General features: G+C 45.2%; 1 protein-coding gene across 17 annotated transcripts in view; it reads right to left on the bottom strand.

The window, feature by feature from the left end:
* The window catches only part of RNF144A (ring finger protein 144A), a 132123-nt gene that overhangs the window by 73187 nt on the left and 38871 nt on the right, over positions 1-20065 (bottom strand). The window contains exon 1 of one of the 17 annotated variants that reach the window (XM_069580149.1): positions 16222-16462. The exons of 14 other annotated variants lie outside the window; for them this stretch is intronic. The gene's annotated coding sequence lies outside the window, so the exon portion shown is untranslated. Of the gene's footprint in view, positions 1-16221; positions 16463-20065 lie in introns of those variants that run through there. 2 more of the 17 variants (XM_069580157.1, XM_069580160.1) reach the window with 2 other exon arrangements.

Below are 20065 nucleotides of genomic sequence, written 5' to 3'. Positions count from 1 at the left end.
TGGGCTGTTGCGGCTACAATTCTCCTGCCTGCATCTGAGTGCTCAAAGAAACCCAGGCCTCATAATTAACCATCAGACTGTGCAGAGGTTCTGTGCTTACCAGCTCTCAACTCTTCCCCTCACCTTTCCCGACTCCTGGCAACCCCAGCCCTCTCACGAGGACAGCATGTTGGGAATACCTCAGGGTGTCCTAAGATATAGACTTATTCCAGGGATGTGGACTTTGAGCATCCCCCAGGTTCCAGCCTGGGGTACCTGTGCTGTATAAATGGCCAACCTGGCCCCAGGCTATGACTCAAAGGCGACAGCACCTTTTACAGGGATAGGGTGGGGAGGAAGAGGTATGTAGTCTAGGAAGTCTGTAGTCTGTGTGTAGGAAGAGGTGATGTCTCTGGGGACTCCCACATCCCTGCTCTAAGGGGAGGAGAGAGCGATCAGAGGAGAAGCCAGCCCGGCCCCATGGGGACTGGGAGCCCTGCTCTGACTCATCTAAAGTAGAATTTAGGAGGACTTCCCTGGTGGTCCAGTGGTTAAGCCTTCGCCTTCCATTGCAGGGGTTGCAGGTTCGATCCCCACTCGAGGAGCTAAGATTGCACATGCCTCATGGCCAAAAAAGAAAAAACCCAGCACATAAACAACAGAAGCAGTATCTTAACAAATTCAGTGAAGAGTTTTTAAATGGCCCACATCAAAAAATATACATAGATTAGGCTGCACACTGGATTAAGTAGAATTCTTAGTGTAGTGTTCAAGGGCCTCTGAGATGCCCCCCGGCCCCGCCCCAGACCTTGATCTTTGCACAACTCACCCCAGTGTCACCCTGAACCCTGGACACTCAACCCACGTCATGACCCCCGTCCTCCCCTCCACTTCTCTTGTAAAGGTTTTGGGAGACATGTGGCAGTTTCTACATAGTGTTTTCATCCTTTGGTCTTATAATATTTGCCTTCCCCCAAGTACAGTCTTGAGATGTGTATGCTGAATTGAACTGGCCTCAAGAGAATAGGCACAGGTGTATAAAAATATACAGAAATAAAAGACAAAGTGCCCAGACAGCAGAATGAGTGGAGTGCTGTGGGCGAGGCAAAGAGGGCAGCCGTGGAGCCGGGCAAAGCCTGCCACTGCGGTGGGGTCAGCACTGGAGGCCTGGAGCACAGCCTGGAGCACAGCCTGGAGTGTGGCCTGACTTCCCTGGGTCTCTGTTTCATCAGGATCAGGGTGATAAGGCCGATCTCGTGAGGTTTCCGCGAGGGGGGAACCAGGCTCTTTGTGCACAAGCCCATCGGGGCCTGGACAGAGGAAACCTGCAAACGACCACTGCCTGGATTGGGTGCTTCATGACATGGTCAACACCGAACTGAGGGCAACCCGGCTTTGAAGTGATTCTTAGAGAAAATAAAACAAAATCCTAAGCTCCCTGATGTTTAATATAAATGCACCACATCCTAACTGCAAGTGTTTTTAAGAACTGGTCAGGGGGAGGGGGTGGCCACGTGCTGCACTGTCCCCAGTGCTGACCAAGTGAGTCCTGCTCGGCCCCCACAGCGGCCGCGGTCCAGAAGGACAAAGGTGAAGCCATAGCCCCCGGACAGCCCGCCCCTGCCACCTCCGCCGCCTGAGCCGAGCTTGGTAAAAGGCGTGGGGGTGCTGAGTGCTCACAGTGAAGCCGAGCGCCAGCATCAGGGCAGGGAGACAGCACCCTGGCCTTCCTCCTCACTCTGCCGGACAGTCATCTGTGCCTGGACAGCCAGCCAGGCCCCTCAGACCCGACTGTCTGTGTGTCTGTGCATCTGTGCACCTGTAAACCTGTGTGTCTGTGCATCCGTGTGTCTGTGCATCTGTGTGTCTGTCCACCTGCGTGTCTGTGTGTCTGTCCACCTATGTATCTGTGTGTTTCTGTGTCTGTCCATCTGTGTATCTGTGCGTTTGTGTGTCTGTCCACCTGTGTGTCTGTGCGTCTGTCCATCTGTGTATCTGTGCGTTTGTGTCTGTCCACCTGTGTGTCTGTGCATCTGTCCATCTGTGTATCTGTGCATTTCTGTGTCTGTCCACCTGTGTGTGTGTGCGTCTGTCCACCTACGTATCCGTATGTTTGTGCATCTGTGTGTCTGTGCGTTTGTGTATCTGTGTGTCTGTTTACCTGTGTGTCTGTGCATCTATCTGTGTATCTGTGCATTTGTGTGTCTGTCTATCTGTCCATCTGTGTATGTGCATTTGTGTGTCTGTCCACCTGGGTGTCTGTGCGTCTACCTGTGTATCTGTGCATTTGTGTGTCTGTCCATCTGTCCATCTGTGTATCTGTGCGTTTGTACATCTGTGGGTCTGCCTGCCTGTGTGTCTGTCCACCTGGGTGTCAATGCGTCTGTCCACCTATGTATCTGTGTGTCTGTCCGTCTGTGTATCTGTGCATTTGTGTGTCTGTCCACCTGTGTGTCTGTGCATCTGTGTCTGTCCACTGTGTGTGTGTGTGCGTCTGTCCACCTACATATCTGTGCGTTTGTGCATCTGTGTGTCTGCCTGCCTGTGTGTCTGTCCACCTGTGTGTTTCTGCACCTGTGAGGCAGGTGGACTGGCCTAGAACCAGGAAGGGCCTCCCCAGGAAGGAGGAAAGGGTCTGCATGGGGGCGGTTGGCAGGGAGGGGGTGGTGTGCTCTCCATCCCAGCACAGATCACACATGACAGCTGATTCAGAGGAAAGTCTCACTGCCAGAACAAAAGCATGTGGCCTGTACTCCCTGCCAAGGGCCCGCAGGTGTGAGACCCTCAGACTTAAACCCCAGCTGTGGACAGGCTTTAGGCCTGAGAACATCACCTTCCCGACGACCAAAAGCAAAGACCGAAAGGCCCCGTTTTCCTTTGACTCCTACGTTGTCAGGCACTACCACAGGGAATCCAAGGTCAAGGACACCTGTGCCCGCGTGCAGGCCAAGCCCCTGCCACCCTCTGCCGAGACTCAGGAACATCGATCGGCCAGCCTGGGACCTTCTGGGAAGTCCACTGTGGTCACACGGATGATCCCAGAAGAGTGGATGTGGAAGCCTTGGCCTGGCCCTGAAAACCACATCACAGGCCTGGGAACTCACCACTGACTGAGGAGAGGCCGCCACGCCATCAGCTGAAGGTGTGGGTCTCAGCCCGCCTGTGCGACACCCAAAGGGGCTGGGGGCTCCCTCAGCACCTCCAACGGGTCCCCCGGCCACCTTCTCAAGGTCTGTGCTGAGCAGTCTGCAGGGAACTCAGGACCTTTCTTCTCAGCAGGCTGCTCTACCTGAGACAGGACTTTCTATTTTTTATTTTTCTTTCTCCCTATTTCCTCCCACTGAGTGATGGAAGGAGAGCAAGCAGGGCTTGTCCATTTGTGTCCGTCTGTCTGTGTGCACTGTGTTCGTCACAGCAGCGAGTAAGGTGGCTTGGCTTCAACTTTCCATCCTGTCTTTTGTGCTTTCTGGGCCTTTCCTGGCTCCATGGGAGCAGCCATCCAGGGCAGGGGGCCTGCATAGGGCGGAGCTGACGGGACCAGCTGCACGTCCCGGGAACCAGGGCCCAAGAGCCATGGTGCAGCCAGGCCACGGACTGCGGACCAGCCCTCCACAGGCGTCCATCACGGGCACCACGTCCACCACGGGCGCAGTGGCCCCTGCAGCCCCACCAGTGTGTCGGTGCCTGGCAAGCACATCTGAGATTACGTGGCCTCAGTCCAGGAGAAAAGCTGAGAAGCCAGAGTGGGCAACTCAAAACAGACAAGTCGGGGCTGGATGCTGAGAAGGCAGGGGGTGCCAGATCCCCAGGGTCCTCCAGGGGGACACACACGGTGGTGACACCTGGGGTGACACACAGTGCCTACAAGGTGATACACAGGGCAACACCCAGGCGGCCTACAGGGTGACATCCAGGGTGCCTACGGGGTGACACATGGGGAGCCTACAGGGTGACACACAGGGCAACACGGCTCAAACAGTGGCAAGGGTAGGAGAAGGCACTCTGCTTTCAAGGGAAGCGTTTGCAGAATCAGCTCTCTGAGCACCCCTCTAAGTGTTCTCTGGGATCTATGGAGGCCCAGAACAGAAAAAGGTTCAAAAAGCCTAAGCATTAAGAGGAGTTACACTGCTGCTCGATCCCATAAACACGCTGAGAGCCAGCGTCGTGCAGAGCTGCCTGGGAGCGCACAGAGACCCCTACCCCCGGGAACTGGGGGACCCTCCCAGCAGAGGTCACAGTGATTTCCGTACATCAGACTCTGGGAGCTCAGGACCAAGGCCAAGCTGGACATCGGGTCAAGAGGGGTCCCTCTGAAGGATCCCGCGGCCAGCTCCCTCCCAATCATCACATCCTCTAAACACCCACAGAGCATACACACACGTCAGGGAATTCAAAAGGGAACTTTTGTAAATGCAGCTCCTTCATTGACTGACCAAGGGCACGGCCCTCCAGGGGATGTCAGAGTCCAGGAGATCCACAGCCCTCCCTGCCAAGCTCACTGTCGACTCAGCTGGGTAAACCCCAGTAATCACGGGGAGGAGGGATGCGATCTCTGAAGGGGGCAGTGTTGGGATAGGGAGAGGGCATCTCCAAGGACCTGGATCTTAGGAACAGCTTCCTGCAGACACCTGACCAAGGGGAGGGAACAACCACGGAGAACTCACTCCTCGGACACGAGTCAGGTGTGTACGGGGGACCTCAGAGTGCACCAGGCTGAAGGGAGGCCGGAAGCTGGCCTTGCAGGTTCAGATAAAGACTCAGAACTTGGTCCTTGAAGCTCCAGTGATGGAGCTTTGATCAGAGCATGTTTATCACTTTAGAACAATCACTCTGTTGCAGAGATCCAGTTAGGTTAGAGAAACCAGTGGGAGCTTTGTTAAGATAGCTAGGGAACCAGTGAGAACATTGCTGAAGACCACTAATGATTTGGAAGTGGCCTCCCTGTTTTCCATAGTGTATGTCCGCAGCGAAAGGCTATTTATCAGGTGTGAGGGCATGGACCCTAAACCAGCAAGTCTTCCAGAACGTGGTGCTAAGGCTGTGCAGTGAGCCCACATGCCATCAGATTAAAACATAGCATCTTTGAATACATACCAGTAGTGAAACAGAAAGAACACTTCTCTCAATTTCAGGAGACCTAGACTTAAGACTTGATTGCACCTTAAATTCACGAGCTCTTTGACACTTCCACAACCCCTTGGAAGCCTCAGCACCATCATCTATAATTTGAGGTAAATAGCAAATGCCCTGCTTCTCGAGGGGTGGTCATGGAGATGGCATAAAGGAAACAGGAAAGCATCAGGGGTGTCCATACAGGAGCATGAAGACAGGGAGCTGACGGCCCTTTCTGCTCTCGGCACCTCCGACTCTCTAGTTCAGCCACTTCACAACTATTTCAGGTACACCCATATGCCAGACACCAAAGTTACCAAAGCAATTAAGGAAAGCGCCATCCTCAAAGAGTGTATAAGGAAATAAACGGCCAAGACTGGGCTTCTTGTCCCAGGAAAACATAAACAAGAAAGGAGTTTGCCAATCCACAGCCAATATGCAACCCTCTATGAATCAGATCCCCTTACCATGTAATCTGGACTATTTCGGAACAGCCCTAAGAAGGTTCAGAGGGACCACCTCACTGTCAAGGTCTTAGAGTGCTCGTGGCCATGGGATATTTTTATAGTCTCTCTTGGAGTCAAGAGCAGTGCAGATTTTGTACTCATTCTGAATTTAACTAGTATTTAAGTGTGCTGATTATAGCTGCAAATACACTTTTTATTCCAGTTTGTGGTTGGAGAGGTGGCCAGGGAAGAAGCCTTGGAAATTTACAGCACAGAAATAGCATGTGGTCTGTCTGCTTGAAGGAACCAATCCTTCCATGAGCACCAGCGAGAAGGCCAGCAAAGGGCCTGAAGCAAAGACAAGACAATGAAACGAGGTTTTTTGTCACCACATCTGGGCTTTTTGTCACCACATCCCTGTTACCAGGGGCTTCCCAGGTGGCACTAGCGGTAAAGAAGCTGCCTGCCGAAGCAGGAGACCTACGAGACGTAGGTTCAATCCCTGGGTTGGGAAGATCCCCTGGAGGAGGAACTGGCAACCCACTCCAGTATTCTTGCCTGGAAAATCCCATGGACAGAGGAGCCTGGTGAGCTATAGTCAATGGGGTCTCAAAGAGTCAGACACAATTGAAGTGACTTAGTACACAGCACACCCTGTTACTATAGTCTGGGAGAGACCCCCGAAGAAGCAGGCAGCAGCCCCAGGGCCGGGGTTTAAGAAGATCCAGGACACAGCAAGTCTAGCTGGTGAACTGGGGTCACCCAAGCAACACATCTAGACATGATCTGAATACGAAGAAAATGATGAAAGTGGAAATGTGGAAATCGCTTTCTAATGGGCGCTGCCTCAAGGAGCGGCTCTCCTGCTTGTGGAGATGAACTCCTGGTGGCAGAAGGGCCTAGAAAAGACTGCAAAACCTGAACTCGGGTACAGCCGCCAGCATCCTGGGGACCCTCTGAGGTCACCAGATTCTCCTCTGCTGAACTAGGGGTTCAAAGGAAGGGACTTTAACCTTGGGGTTCCTGCACATCCCCTGTTTTCTCCCAGGGCTCAAGAATGGGGAGATTTTAGCTGGTATGGGCTACAAGTGCCCCAAGTTTATTCCAGTCTGAGCCTATTTATTTTTAAGACATCAGGCTTCCAGAAGACTTTGAAGAACTGGTAACTCAACTACCTCCCCAATGTAAGCCTGGAAATCCGTGTGATGTTCGCAACACGACTTCCTTTAAGCAGAACACTGCAGTTCCACATCGAGACTCATGGGTGCTGCCTGGCAGGGATGTGTGCAGGAGAAAAGGGCATGGAAATCTTGCCCCATAGGGTCTGGCATGGCACTGGCCACCTAATACACTCTTTTGACAATGAAACCCTCAAACGTCCCAGAATTTTAAGTCATTGAGAAAAACTTGGGACTGACAGGTTTCTTTTCAAACAAATACACTTCTGCCTGGCATTTTTTTTTTTTTTTTGAGAGAAGATGGTGTGAGTTTCTTTATAAATACATTAGAAAGTAAGGGCAAAATAAAAGTATAGGATAAGAAAATCTAGAACATCATGTTGATAACTAATGTTAATGCTGTTATGTTCTTTCTCTATAATGGATGAAGGAAGCTCCTGTGTTACACACAGATTAAATCTGGACCAGTCATCTAATCCAAACTGATCAACAAATATTTCTTTACACTAACACTTGTTGCTCCCATTTCATTGCCCATCTATGCAGGAGTCAGTTGGTAAAGAATCTGCCTGCAATGCAGGAGATCCTGGTTCAGTTACTGGGAGGGAAAGATCCCCTGGAGAAGGAAATGGCAACCCACCCCAGTGTTCTTGCCTAGGAAATCACATGGACAGAGGAGCTGACAGCTACAGAGAAATTTGTCATCTTAAATGCATTTACTTAAAAAGAAATCTGAAAATCACTGAGCTGTCTCTAGTCTAAGAAGTTAAAAAGTAACTGCAGAATAAACACACAGTAAGTAGAAGGAAAGATCTATTAATAGATAAAAACAAAAATAAATACAGAATTAAAGACAGTCATGGAGTCAAAAGTATTTTTCTTTTAAAATAATAATAAAACATACAGTGTCTGGCAGGTTGGTCAAGAAAAAAATGAAAGATATAGCCCAATTAACATTTTCATAATGAAAAAAAGATAGCAGGGATTTCAAGCAAAATGAATAATTTTATGCTAATTTTAACCTGAAAAACAGGTAACTATGAATATACTCCTAGAAAAATATAATTTAAGAAAACTGAAAGAAGTCCAGTTTAAAAAGAAACAGGAGTTCAGATCATTTTAAACAGCTTGAAAAAATTAGATAAAAATCTGGCAACAAGGAAACCACGAGTTCTTGTTTTTAGCTGAGTACTACCAAAATTTCACGAGCAGATTAATTCAAATCATACACAAATTCTTGCAAGAAATAGGGGAAATAAAGGAAAAATAGGAAATAAAAACCTCTCTCTAAATCAGACAAAAGCAGTTAAGGAAAGGAAAAATATAGGCCAAAGTTACTCATGAGTAAAGAAACAAAAATTTAAAAAAAAATAAAAGCAAATAGAATCCAGATGTGCACCAGGCACGTATTTAGGGGGGAAAGCAAAGTCAAACAAGCTAGATTTGTTGTAGGCATAGAAGAGAGTTTACCATTGAAATAAGTCATATGTGTCAGATAACATAGTGAGAAGAAAATGGTGGAAATCATACCTTCATCCTAATAGATACAGAGCAGTCTTTGATAAAACTCAACACACACTTATGATTAAAGCAGAAAACAAAACTCTGCAAAACAGAATCATAAGGGAACCTCCTTAACCTAATAAAGGGTATTTGGAAAAAAGTGATAGCAGACATCAGTCTTAATCAAATAAGAACATTTCTTATAAAGATGAGGAACAATGAAGGGCTATCTTTTATTGCTTCAGTTCACTATTATATTAGAGTTCTAACTCAAGCAAAGAAGACAGGAAAAAGAAAACGCCAGAAATGAAAAGAAATAAACCATATTTCAATTATTCACAAATGACTTTACTTCTAGGAGGATCTATAGACAAAAATATTAGAATTACTAAAAGTATAATTAAGTGTCTGGATGCAAGATATGTATAAATATCAATTAGACTTCTATCCTTTGCAAAAATGACATCTCCTAAGGCATCCCAAAACTAAAGTGGCTGGAAACAAACATGTCACATGTACCTAGAAGCATTCAGAAAATGAGTAAGACCTATTCACAAAAGTATACAACTTTCCCCAAATATATGGATAGAACACAAATATATGAATAGTGATACAATGTTCATGGACAGGAGAACCCAACATAAGAAATAAAGTCAGTTCTTTCTCAACTGACCTATAGATTGAAAGCAATCTTAGCAAATCCCCCACTGGTTTTGTTGTTGTCTTTGTCATTGTTATTCCCGTTTCATAAATTAACTCTAAAATTTCTATAGAATGGCAAAAGTCCAAGGACAGCCAAATACCACCCCATAAGAGGAAAAAGGTGAAAGAACCAAATATGAAGGTGTCGCAGAGAATAACAATAATTAAGAGCAGGCAACACCGATACAGAAGTGGGCAAACTAAGCAAGACACAGATAAAAAGGTCACAGAAACAAACCCATGTACCTGGGGAAACAAGACATCACAGGCTGCGTGTCCCAGATACATGGGAAAAACGGATTATTCAATAAACGGAACTAGGAGAATTACTATTCATTATGGATAAAACCAACACTGGATTCCTAAATCACACACAAAAATTAACCCCAAGTAATTTTAAAATAGGTAAAAGAAGATAAGGGAGTAACTTTTAACCTTGGGGCACGGAAGAAAATCTTAAGGGAAAGGCTCTAACCCTAAATGGGCAAAGTTGTCTATATAAAATACACTAAAATCAAGAAAAGCACCTTGTGAAAACATACAGCACAAATGAGGAGGTGATCTTTTTTAACACATGAAACCACCATTGTGAATCTCCTGAATATGTAAAGAATGCTTTCAAGTTGATGAAAAAACATAACCCAGTGAGAACTGACATCAAAGAGATGAGCAGTCTTTTTACAGTAAATGAAACAGATGATAACTAAACATGTGAAAGAAGCTCAAAACTGCTGGTACATTAAGTTCACTCTACTATTAATTTGTCAAAAATTAAGAAGGCCAATGACACCAAGTGTTGGGATAAGACAAGAGTGAATCTTAAAGGACACTTTTATTCACTGCTGATAACAAGGTGCATTGCTATAACCACTGTGTAAATGAACAGGGCGTTTTCTTGTAAAGTTGGTCATAAATTAGCCTTTCTTCTCCCAAACTCTCCTCCCTGGTATATAACCAAAAGAAAAAGAAATGGCATATGTGCAGCAGAGATATGTGCAAGAATATAAATAGCAGGGTATTTTGTGACAGCCGAAGACTGAAAATAACTCAAACACCCACTGACAGGAGGAAGCATGCATGTTAACCTTATCAGATATTATGTAAGTGAGATGAGTAAATATAGCGGCACAGAACAAGGCTGTTAAATCCTAGAAACAAAACACTGAACAACATCATGACACAACTTTTAACGAGTAGTATTATATATATTTTTAGGGATACAGACTACCAAAAACAGCAAGGAAAGATGAAAGGATAGTGCAGGGAAGGGCAGACAGATAGACGAAAATGTCCACATCGGGCTCACAGTGTTGGCGATGATTTTGTTTGAGGCAAGTTCATTAATTATACTTCATAACTCACATATATAAAGTGTTATATATATATCAGATCCCACCTATCAGATGTTTTTTAAAAGATATGATTAGAATAGTATTGTCGAATCTGGTTCAGATTTAAAATGGGTATCTCTCCAGTGAAATGGTATCTCACCATCTTTAGATGGTGAAACTAAAAAACAAACAAAAATTATTAGTGTTATTTTCCTGGGGAGGACAAAGCGATGAAGCATTTACATATGTGTTTAATAATTTTTCCGTATTTTAATAATTTTTCTACATTCATGTGAAGTGAAAGTTAAAGTTGTTCAGTTCTGTCTGACTCTGCAACCCCATGGATTTTAGTCCATGGACTTCTCCAGGCCAGAATGCTGGAGTGGGTAGCCTTTTCCTTCTCCAGGGGATCTTCCCAACCCAGGGATTGAACCCAGGTCTCACGCATTGCAAGCAGATTCTTTACCAGCTGAGCCACATGGGAAGCCCACTTCATGCATATATGTATTAAAAATGCTAAGTAACCAGCTTTAAAGTGGTGAACTTCAGAAACTCAGAGGCTGAGAGCAACAAGAGCTTCTCAGTGGATTCCAATGGACCACTGTTGATTTACTGTCAACGAATTTAAAGAAAACAGGGATGTCTGGGCTGAGCTGGTGGCCAGATCTCTGGATGGATGTCTTAGACCATGTCCACAGGCCACCCCAACCCAAAGCTTCCATCCATCTCCCTGGCCAGGGAGACAGCTCTGGGTTCAAGAAGTCAAGAAGTTCAAGGAATTAAGAAGTCAGATTCAACTCCAATACCAGGTCTTAAGGTCTATGGATTTCTGTGGGGCCCTAAATGGGAAACCTTGAAAAAAGAAGGGCTAGCTTTCCGGTTTAGAGCTAAGATGGCGCCTGGCGGAAGAGATGAGGGCGTGGCATAGGTTGTTTGTTAAAACTTTTGATTGGCTCTCTTGATTTCCGTGCACATGGACAGTGCGTGATCACCATAGACTCTTGTTACAATGAAGCACATGACGACTTGACCTTTAATGTGATTGGTGCAACTATGGCATATTAAGATTTGACCTTTAACGTGATTGGTCCAACCCTCGCAAAACCCCCTTGCTTGCCTATATAAACCAAGAGTTTGTGGCAATAAAGCGGAACTGCTCAGAGGGACCCCCTATGGCATCTAGTTGTCTCTTGCTCGCTGAGGGGCTGGGTTGGCGGACAGCAGGCTCACCTCCGGACCCCTCAGCTTTGCTGAGGGAAGTTCCACTGCCTCTCTCTTTCTGTGGAGCGCCCCCGGCAGATTTCATGATCCTTTTTAATTATACAGGACTTTTAAGTCCTGTCCTATAAAAGAACAGGGTCATGTACTTATAATTTCTTCTTTATTCTGATGGAAACTTTTCAATTCTCTTTAAAAGAAAAGAAAAGGACTATGAAATGCTTTTCCTTGGCTAGGCCCCTCTTCAAAGATTGTGAAATATGATTTTTTCCCCCCAGCATGGAATAATTTATACATGAAACATCCTGCTTCTTGTTAGTCCTCACATTCAGTTCACTCACTCACACAGTATGCTCTTCATTCTGATGTTTCAAAACCCCACAGTGCATCTGACTTTCTTTCTAGGGGGTGCTGGTGATAAGATTACACTCTGATGTCCACTTCAGCTTGCACCACAATGTTGAACTTGAACTGGGCAGAGAGGATCTAGAACAAAATTACAAAGTACCTTGCAAAGTATCTGGTAGGGCCGACACTTCCTAACACATCTAGGGATGGCTGCCCCAGAGCCCGCTGGCCTCATGTCAGCCTCATCCCTCCCCACACTAATCCTGCCCACTAATGGATTTAGAGTGATGGTCCTGAACTCTGCAAATAATTCATCAAGTTCAATATATATGGCCCTTCCCTCAGCTGGGTAGTGATATCTTTAGATTTCCATAAAGCACAGGCCAACCATTCTTTGTTAAAGAGGATCTTTTAAAACTCCAACACCCAGAGAGGACACCATCCCACTGCCACCAACTTCTTGCTTGTAGATGTCTCGCAAACCTAAATAATGTCCATTTTTAACCAAGCTCTTTTCCAAGACTTCCTATTCCTCCCATCCAAAACCTTCTTTCCAGGCAGAAAGGTCAAGTGAGATGTGGAAGCTGGGTGCGCTGGGTTAGCTGGGCTCCACCATTTCCCAGCTGCATCATCCTGAAGTCGCTTTTGGTCTTAGTTTTCTCAGCTGGACCGCAGGAACAACAGCAGCTATCATCACGGGAGAGTTACGTAAGCGATCAGTACACAGTGCACGTGGAGGTTCAAGTATAAACTCCAAGGCCTACACCAACGACAGCTGTGAGCAGACATCCTTTGCTATTTCATCTCTCCCTAGGCACGTGGACAGTGGCTTCAGGAGCCCGAGAATAAATCAAGGTTATGGCTTCTTTTGGCTGTGCTGGAAGGCATCCCTCAGTCCCATCCTCCAAATTCCTACAGCCCTCCCTAGTAACCGGACCATCCCTCCCCTGAGCACAGAAGGCACATGACCATGGAACGCGTGGCCCTCCTCACAGCTGTGTGCAGGGTGCTTCCTGTCATCTTGTTTGCATCTTCTGTGCTCCCAAGGTCTGCCCTCTCCACACCCCCCCATAGGTCCCAGAGGAGGCTGCAGGTGGTCATTCCATTTGCATTTGGTTTCTGATCAGTAACGAATAGCTGAATGTTGTTTACACATCATGAGAATCGTGCCCACCCTTCTGGCACAGCTGGGACTTCCAGGTAGGTAGGGAGGCACTGCTGTCATTCCCATTTTAACAAAGAAGAAATCCAGGCTCTGAGATGCCAGTGACTTTCCCCAGCTCCAATTTCCTGGTGGCTCAGATGGTAAAGCATCTGCCTGCAATGCAGGAGACCCGGGTTCAATCCCTGAGTCGGGAGGATCCCCTGGCAACCCACTCCAGTACTCTTGCCTGGAAAATTCCGTGGATGGAGAAGCCTGGTGGGCTACAGTCTATGGGATCACAAAGAGTAGGACAGGATTGAGCAACTTCACCTTCACTTTCCCCAGCTCCTAGGCAGGAAGGGGTGAAGCTGGGCCTGGACCTGCCTTCTGACTCCCTGTGTCCACCTCTTCCCACCACAACACAGAGCTTTGAATCTACTCTAGGTGCCCCAAAGGAGAGATTTTCTGGATTTCATAGGGAGGAACTGAGCTACAGCCAACAATAACTTTTTACAAGTACACAGGACTTTAACACATTCCTCAGTTGTCATAAAATTATAGAAGAATTTTAAATAGTTGCAGAAGATACAACTTCTGGCATACTGAAAACACTGTCTTTTTAAAATAAAGTAGCAACAGTTGAAAGAAGTGTAATTTCTACTGTATCACTTATTCTTTTAAATATCCATGAATAACTAAAGCAATCCTGAGAAAGAAGAATGAAGCTGAACACGTCCTGATTTCAAACTATATGATGAAGCTACAGTAATCGAAACAGTATAGTATTGGCATAAAACAGACACACAATTCAATAGAACATAGTAAAAATCCTAAAAGTTTCTGCATGGCAAAGAAATCATCAACAAAATGAAAAGGCAACTTGTAGTATGGGGAAAAAATATTTGTAACCCCCCCCATCTGATAAGGGGTTAACATTCAAAATATAGAAAGAACTCATATCACTCAATAGTAAAAGTACAAATAATCCAATTTTGAAATGGGCAAAGAACTTAAACAGATATTTTTACAAATGGCCGACAGGTAGATGAAGATATATGCTCAACAGCACTACGTATCATGGAAAGGCAAATCAAACCACAAGATGTCACCTCACACCTGTTAGAATGTCTGTTATTAGAGACAAGAGATAATTGCTGACAAGGGGGTAGAGAAGAGGGTACCGTTGGACACTGATGATGGAAAGTGTAAACTGGAACAGGCCCTGTGGAAAACAGTATGGAGGGTCCTCAGATTATTAAAAATATAGCAACATGATCCAGCAGTCCCATTTCTGGGTTTACATCTGAAGGAAACAAAATCATTAACTCAAAGAGATAACTGAAGTCTCACGTTCAGTGTAGTTCTACCCTCCGGAGGCAAGATGTTAGAAACAACCTCAGTGTCTGTTGACAGAAGAATGGATAAATATATATATATATGTGGCATATATATGGTATAAATACAATGGATTATTATTCAGCCTTAAAAAGAGAGGAAGTCCTGACATTTGCAACATGGATGAACTGGTGGCATTATGCAGGTGAAATAAACCAGACCACATGGTATCACTTATATTAAAATCTGAAAAAAAAAAAAAAAGGAAAACTCATAGAAACAGAGAGAAGAAAGGTGGCTGTCAAGTGCAGGGTGGGTGGGGGAAATAGGGAGCGGTTGGTAAAAGTGTGAAAGCTTTCAGTTATAAGATGAATAAGATCTAAGGGTCTAACATATAAATGGTGACTATACAGGCCTCTGGTTTAAACCAACACATTCAGGAAAAAATTTCAGAAAAAATATATTCACTTCAATGCACCTCTCCTCAGAAAATACCTTAACACATCATTTTATCATAACCGTGTTTCAATTATATGTTTGTCCATATTATTTGCATATTTATCTCCTTCCAATAGTTTAACAGATGAGAACGGTTTTCACTGTTAAGCCAATGAACCGATAAGAATTCCTTTCTATCAGGAAGATTTTACCTTATTTTAAATTCAGATAAGTGTGTTTATACATAGTTGATACATAGAATAAATTATGGAATTCGCTCATAAAATTAGCCACTAAAATAAGTAAATTCAGGACTAAAATGAGATTGAGGTAAGTCAATTATGTTATGCAGCTTTCAATAAATGATAATGACCAGATACTAAAGATTTCCTCACTGACATTAATCAAGCATGTTAACTGTAGCAGAAACCATAAAGTATCATAAAGGATGGTATTTCTTTGGTAAAAGGGCTTGTTAAGCTTTGGGTAATTAAAAAAAGAAAGAAAAAAAAAGTACTGTATGCAGGAAGAAATGGCAACCCACTCCACTATCCTTGCCTGGAAAATCCCATGGACCAGGGAGCCTGGCAGGCTGCTGTCCACGGGGTCACAAAGAGCTGGACACAACTGAACGACTGTGCACACACTCACTGTGCATTTTTTGAATTGAGGAGGGGAAAAAAATTCCATTATTCCCTGTTTCCCATCTTTTCTTTGCAACAGTGGCCAATGAATCTGTCCAAATTACTTCAAAAAAATTCTATCACTATGCTAACAGCAGAGAAGGCAATGGCAACCCACTTCAATATTCTTGCCTGGAAAATCCCATGGACAAAGGAGCCTGGTAGGCTGCAGTCCATGGGGTCGCTAAGGGTCAGACACAACTGAGCGACTTCTCTTTCACTTTTCACTTTCATGTATTGGAGAAGGAAACGGCAACCCACTCCAGTGTTCTTGCCTGGAGAATCTCAGGGACAGAGGAGCCTAGTGGGCTTCTGTCTATGGGGTCGCACAGAGTCGAACACGACTGAAGTGACTTAGTAAGATGCTAACAAATCCTGATGGTTCCAGACCAGCCACAGCAGGGGGTCTAATCCAGCCGTGCAGGGTCCGCCCGAGGGGCCCTAATTACTGCCTTCTGCCCTCTGTCCCTCCCTTCTCTCCACTCAAGACACATCCCTTCAGCCGTGAAGGGACCTAGTACTCAGCACCTCTTTCTCACAGTCTCAGTTCTGCTCCATCCTGCACTAAAGTTTTGGGAACTGGCATCCCACACCTGCTGTCTAGCCTGCATCAAAGGAAAACGTCAGAGCAGAAAACCCACCCACGGCTCCTCCTCCATCCCTCTGGGACCTTGCACACAATAGATGCTCATCAGCTGTCTGCTGCCCGGATGTCCAGAGAAACTCACAGCATCCTGGCACTGAGGTCCTCGCTGCCGCTGGGCCCTGGGACATGCAGACAGTGAGGATGCTTAGCAGACTTACCAGCAAATGCTGACTTGACAGCACAACCTCGACAACAGCACGTGTAGCTCTCAAAACAAAGAGAACAAGAACAATGACAGCAAAAGCCCAAGAAACTGCAATGGAGACAAACGTCGAAAATGTGACACCGTTACGATTTCTTTTACCGAGACCCACAGCCACGGGATCTCAGAGGAGCATCTTTACGTGTTTCTATTTCTAAAAATACTGCTGGCCTAACCGCCTCAGCCACTCTGAAACCATGAGAACTAAAGCCGGGTATTGATATTTTCGATTCTAGTTAGTGTTTTAGCGACCTTTGCCTTAAAGCTTCACCAGCCAAGACTGAGCCCCGTGTCCCAGCTGCAGCTCTCGGAATGCTGGCCGTTCCCAAGGCTGCGTTAAGGCCAAGGCTCAGCTAAACTTTCTTTACAGAAGATTTCTTTTCTTATCGATGACATTCTCCAATTGGGGGTGGGGAGAGGGGGATAGGAAAAGGAAAAAAACTCTTGTTTCAGATTTAGCTACTTCAATCACAGAAGTGAGACCTGGGGGTGGTTTATATCCTCTGAAGGCTGTTTCTCTTTATAAACCCTAAACATTTAAAATAGCTTTGCCTGTGCTGGAATGTCATTTTCTGGTATTTGGGCTTCTTCCACACGAATCTTTTTGTGACTATGAAGCCATTTCAGTTCTTGGAATTTGCTGGAGACTGATTCCCAAACATAGAGTCCTGGGAGGTGGGAGTGGGCCGATGCAGGGAGAAAGCACAAGTCCACTCTGCTTCACAATGCGTTCTTTCCCAGGGTGCGTTCACGTTCCCCTCATACCTAGGGAGACTGTGTCTGAACCAGTCAGGGTACTGCAGAGAAGGCTGCAATAACCCTAAACCATTGTAGCTGAGGTCAAAATGCACACACACACTCACACACACACTCATTCAGTACCCAAGGCCTGTGAAGAAGTGGGGGGCTGTGCTTGAAATGTCACTCATCACACTTCCTGTTTCTTTGCAGTGCTTATGAGCCGGCTGGAGACCTCCCTCAGCCTCAGCAAAAAAAAAAAATGTGTCAGTGAGAAATTAGCAACAGATTCCCAGGATTACTGGAGAAATGCTGGTAATGTCAGTAAGTGGTACACGGTCAGGGATTCAACAGGGATTTTCAAGCGGGCCCTTTGAGAGTGCAGGCGACAAGTCTGGCCTAATGGTTAGGACTCCACACTCTCACTGAGGCTTCAATCCCTGGTCGGGGAACAAACATGCTGCTTGCCAAAAAAATTAAAAAATAAAGTGCAGGAGGTGAAAAGGCAAGGCAAGCTGATGAGGACTTAAGGCTGTCGGGGAGAGAATGTTGGAATTTAGCTTCCCTAAACTGCCCCAACAACACAAGAGATGAATATACACATGGACGTCACCAGATTGCCAAGTTCAGATTGATTATAATCTTTGCAGCCGAAGATGGAAAAGTTCTATACAGTCAGCAAAAACAAGACTGGGAGTTGACTGTGGTTCAGATCATGAACTCCTTACTGCAAAATTTAGACTTAAAATGAAGAAAGTAGGGAAAACCAATAGATCAATCAGGAGTGTGAGTGAAAAGTCGCTCAATCGTGTCTGACTCTCTGCGACCCTATGGACTACACAGTCCATGGAATTCTCCAGGTCAGAAGAGTAGAGTAGGTAGCCTTTCCCTTCTTCAGGGGATCTTCCCAACCCAGGGATCAAACCCAGGTCTCCCACATTGCAGGTGGATTTCTTTACCAGCTGAGCCACAAGGGAAAACCATGATATGACCTAAATCAAATCCCTTATGATTATACAGTGGAAGTGACAAATAGGTTCAAGGAATTAGATTTGATAGACAGAGTGCCTGAAGAACTAGGGACACAGGAACATAACATTGCACAGGAGGTGGTGATCAAAACCATCCCCATGAAAGAGATGCAAAAAGGCAGAACGGTTGTCTGAGGAGACCTCAAAAATAGCTGAGAAAAGAAGAGAAGCAAAAGGCAAAGGAGAAAAGGAAAGCTGTATCAATCTCCATGAAGAGTTCCAAAGAATAGCAAGGAGAGATAAGAAAACTTTTCTAAGTGATCAATGCAAAGAAATAGGAAAACAATAAAAAGGGAAAGACTCTTGAGATCTCTTCAAGAAAATTAGATATCAAAGGAACATTTCATGCAAAGATGGGCACAACAAAAGACAGAAACGGTATGGACCTAACAGAAGCAGAAGATATTAAGAAGAGGTGGCAAGGATACACAGAAGAACTGTACAAAAAACATCTTCATGACCCAGATAATCACAGTGGTGTGATCACTCACCTAGAGCCAGACATCCTGGATGAGAAATCAAGTGGGCCTTAGGAAACATCACTATGAACAAAGCTAGTGGAGGTGGTGGAATTCCAACCGAGCTATTTCAAATCCTAAAAGAAGATGCTGCGAAAGTGCTGCATTCAATATGTCAGCAAATTTGGAAAACTCAGCAGTGGCCACAGGACTGGAAAAGGTCAGTTTTCATTCCAATCCCAAAGAAAAGCAATGCCAAAGAATGCTCAAACTACAGCACAATTGCACTCATCTCACATGCTAGCAAAGTAATGCTCAAAATTTTCCCAGACAGGCTTCAGCAGTACATGAACTGAGAATTTCTAGATGTTCAAGCTGGATTTAGAAAACCAGGATTTAGAGGAACCAGAGGGATCAAATTGCCAACATCTGTTGGGTTATAGAAAAGCCAAGAGAGTTCCAGAAAATCATCTACTTCTGCTTTATTGACTATGTTAATGGCTTTGACTGTGTGGATTACAACAAACTGGAAAAGTCTTAAAGAGATGGGAATACCAGGTATTCCTGAGAAATCTGTATGCAGGTCAAGAAGCAACAGTTAGAACTGGACATGGAACAACAGACTACTTCCAAATTGGGAAAGAAGTACATCAAGGCTGGATATTGTCACCCTGCTCATTAACATATACATAGAGTACATCATGAGAAATGCTGGGCTGGATAAAGTACAAGCTGGAATCAAGATTGCTGGGAGAAATATCAATAACCTCAGATATGCAAATGACACTACCCTTATGGCAGAATTAAAGGGCCTCTTGATGAAAGTGAGAGAGGAGAGTGAAAAAGCTGGCTTAAAACTCAACATTCAAAAAACGAAGATCATGACATGCAGTCCCATCACTTCATGGCAAATAGATGGAAAAAGAATGGAAACAGTGAGAGACTTTATTTTCTTGGTCTCCAAAGTCACTTTAGATGGTGACTGCAGCCATGAAATTAAAAGACACTTGCTCTCTGGAAGAAAAGTTATGACCAACCTAGACAGCATATTAAAAAGCAGAGGCATTACTTTGCTGACAAAGGTTTGTTTAGTCAAAGCTATGGTTTTTCTAGTAGTCGTATATGGATGTGAGAGTTGGACCATAAAGAAAGCTAAGCACCGAAGAATTGATGCTTTTGAACTGTGGTATTGGAGATTACTCTTGAGAGTCCCTTGACTCTTGAGAGTCCCTTGGACTGCAAAGAGATCCAACCAGTCCATCCTAAAGGAAATCAGTCCTGAATGTTCATTGGAAGGACTAATGCTGAAACTGAAGCTCCAATACTTTTGCCACCTGATGCGAAGAACTGACTCATTGGAAAAGACCTTGATGCTGAGAAAGACTGAGGGCAGGAGGAGAAGGGGATGACAGAGGATGAGACGGTTGGATGGCATCACTGACTTGATGGACAAGAGTTTGAGCAACTCAGGGAGTTGGAGATGGACAGGGAAGCCTGGCGTATTGCCGTCCATGAGGTCGCAGAATCAGACACGACTGAGCGACTGAATGGAACTGAAAGTGCCCCATATCCC

This window comes from Ovis canadensis, chromosome 3 (assembly GCF_042477335.2).
Source record: "Ovis canadensis isolate MfBH-ARS-UI-01 breed Bighorn chromosome 3, ARS-UI_OviCan_v2, whole genome shotgun sequence".
Lineage (NCBI taxonomy): Eukaryota > Metazoa > Chordata > Mammalia > Artiodactyla > Bovidae > Ovis > Ovis canadensis.
This window is presented reverse-complemented; position numbering and strand designations above follow the sequence as displayed.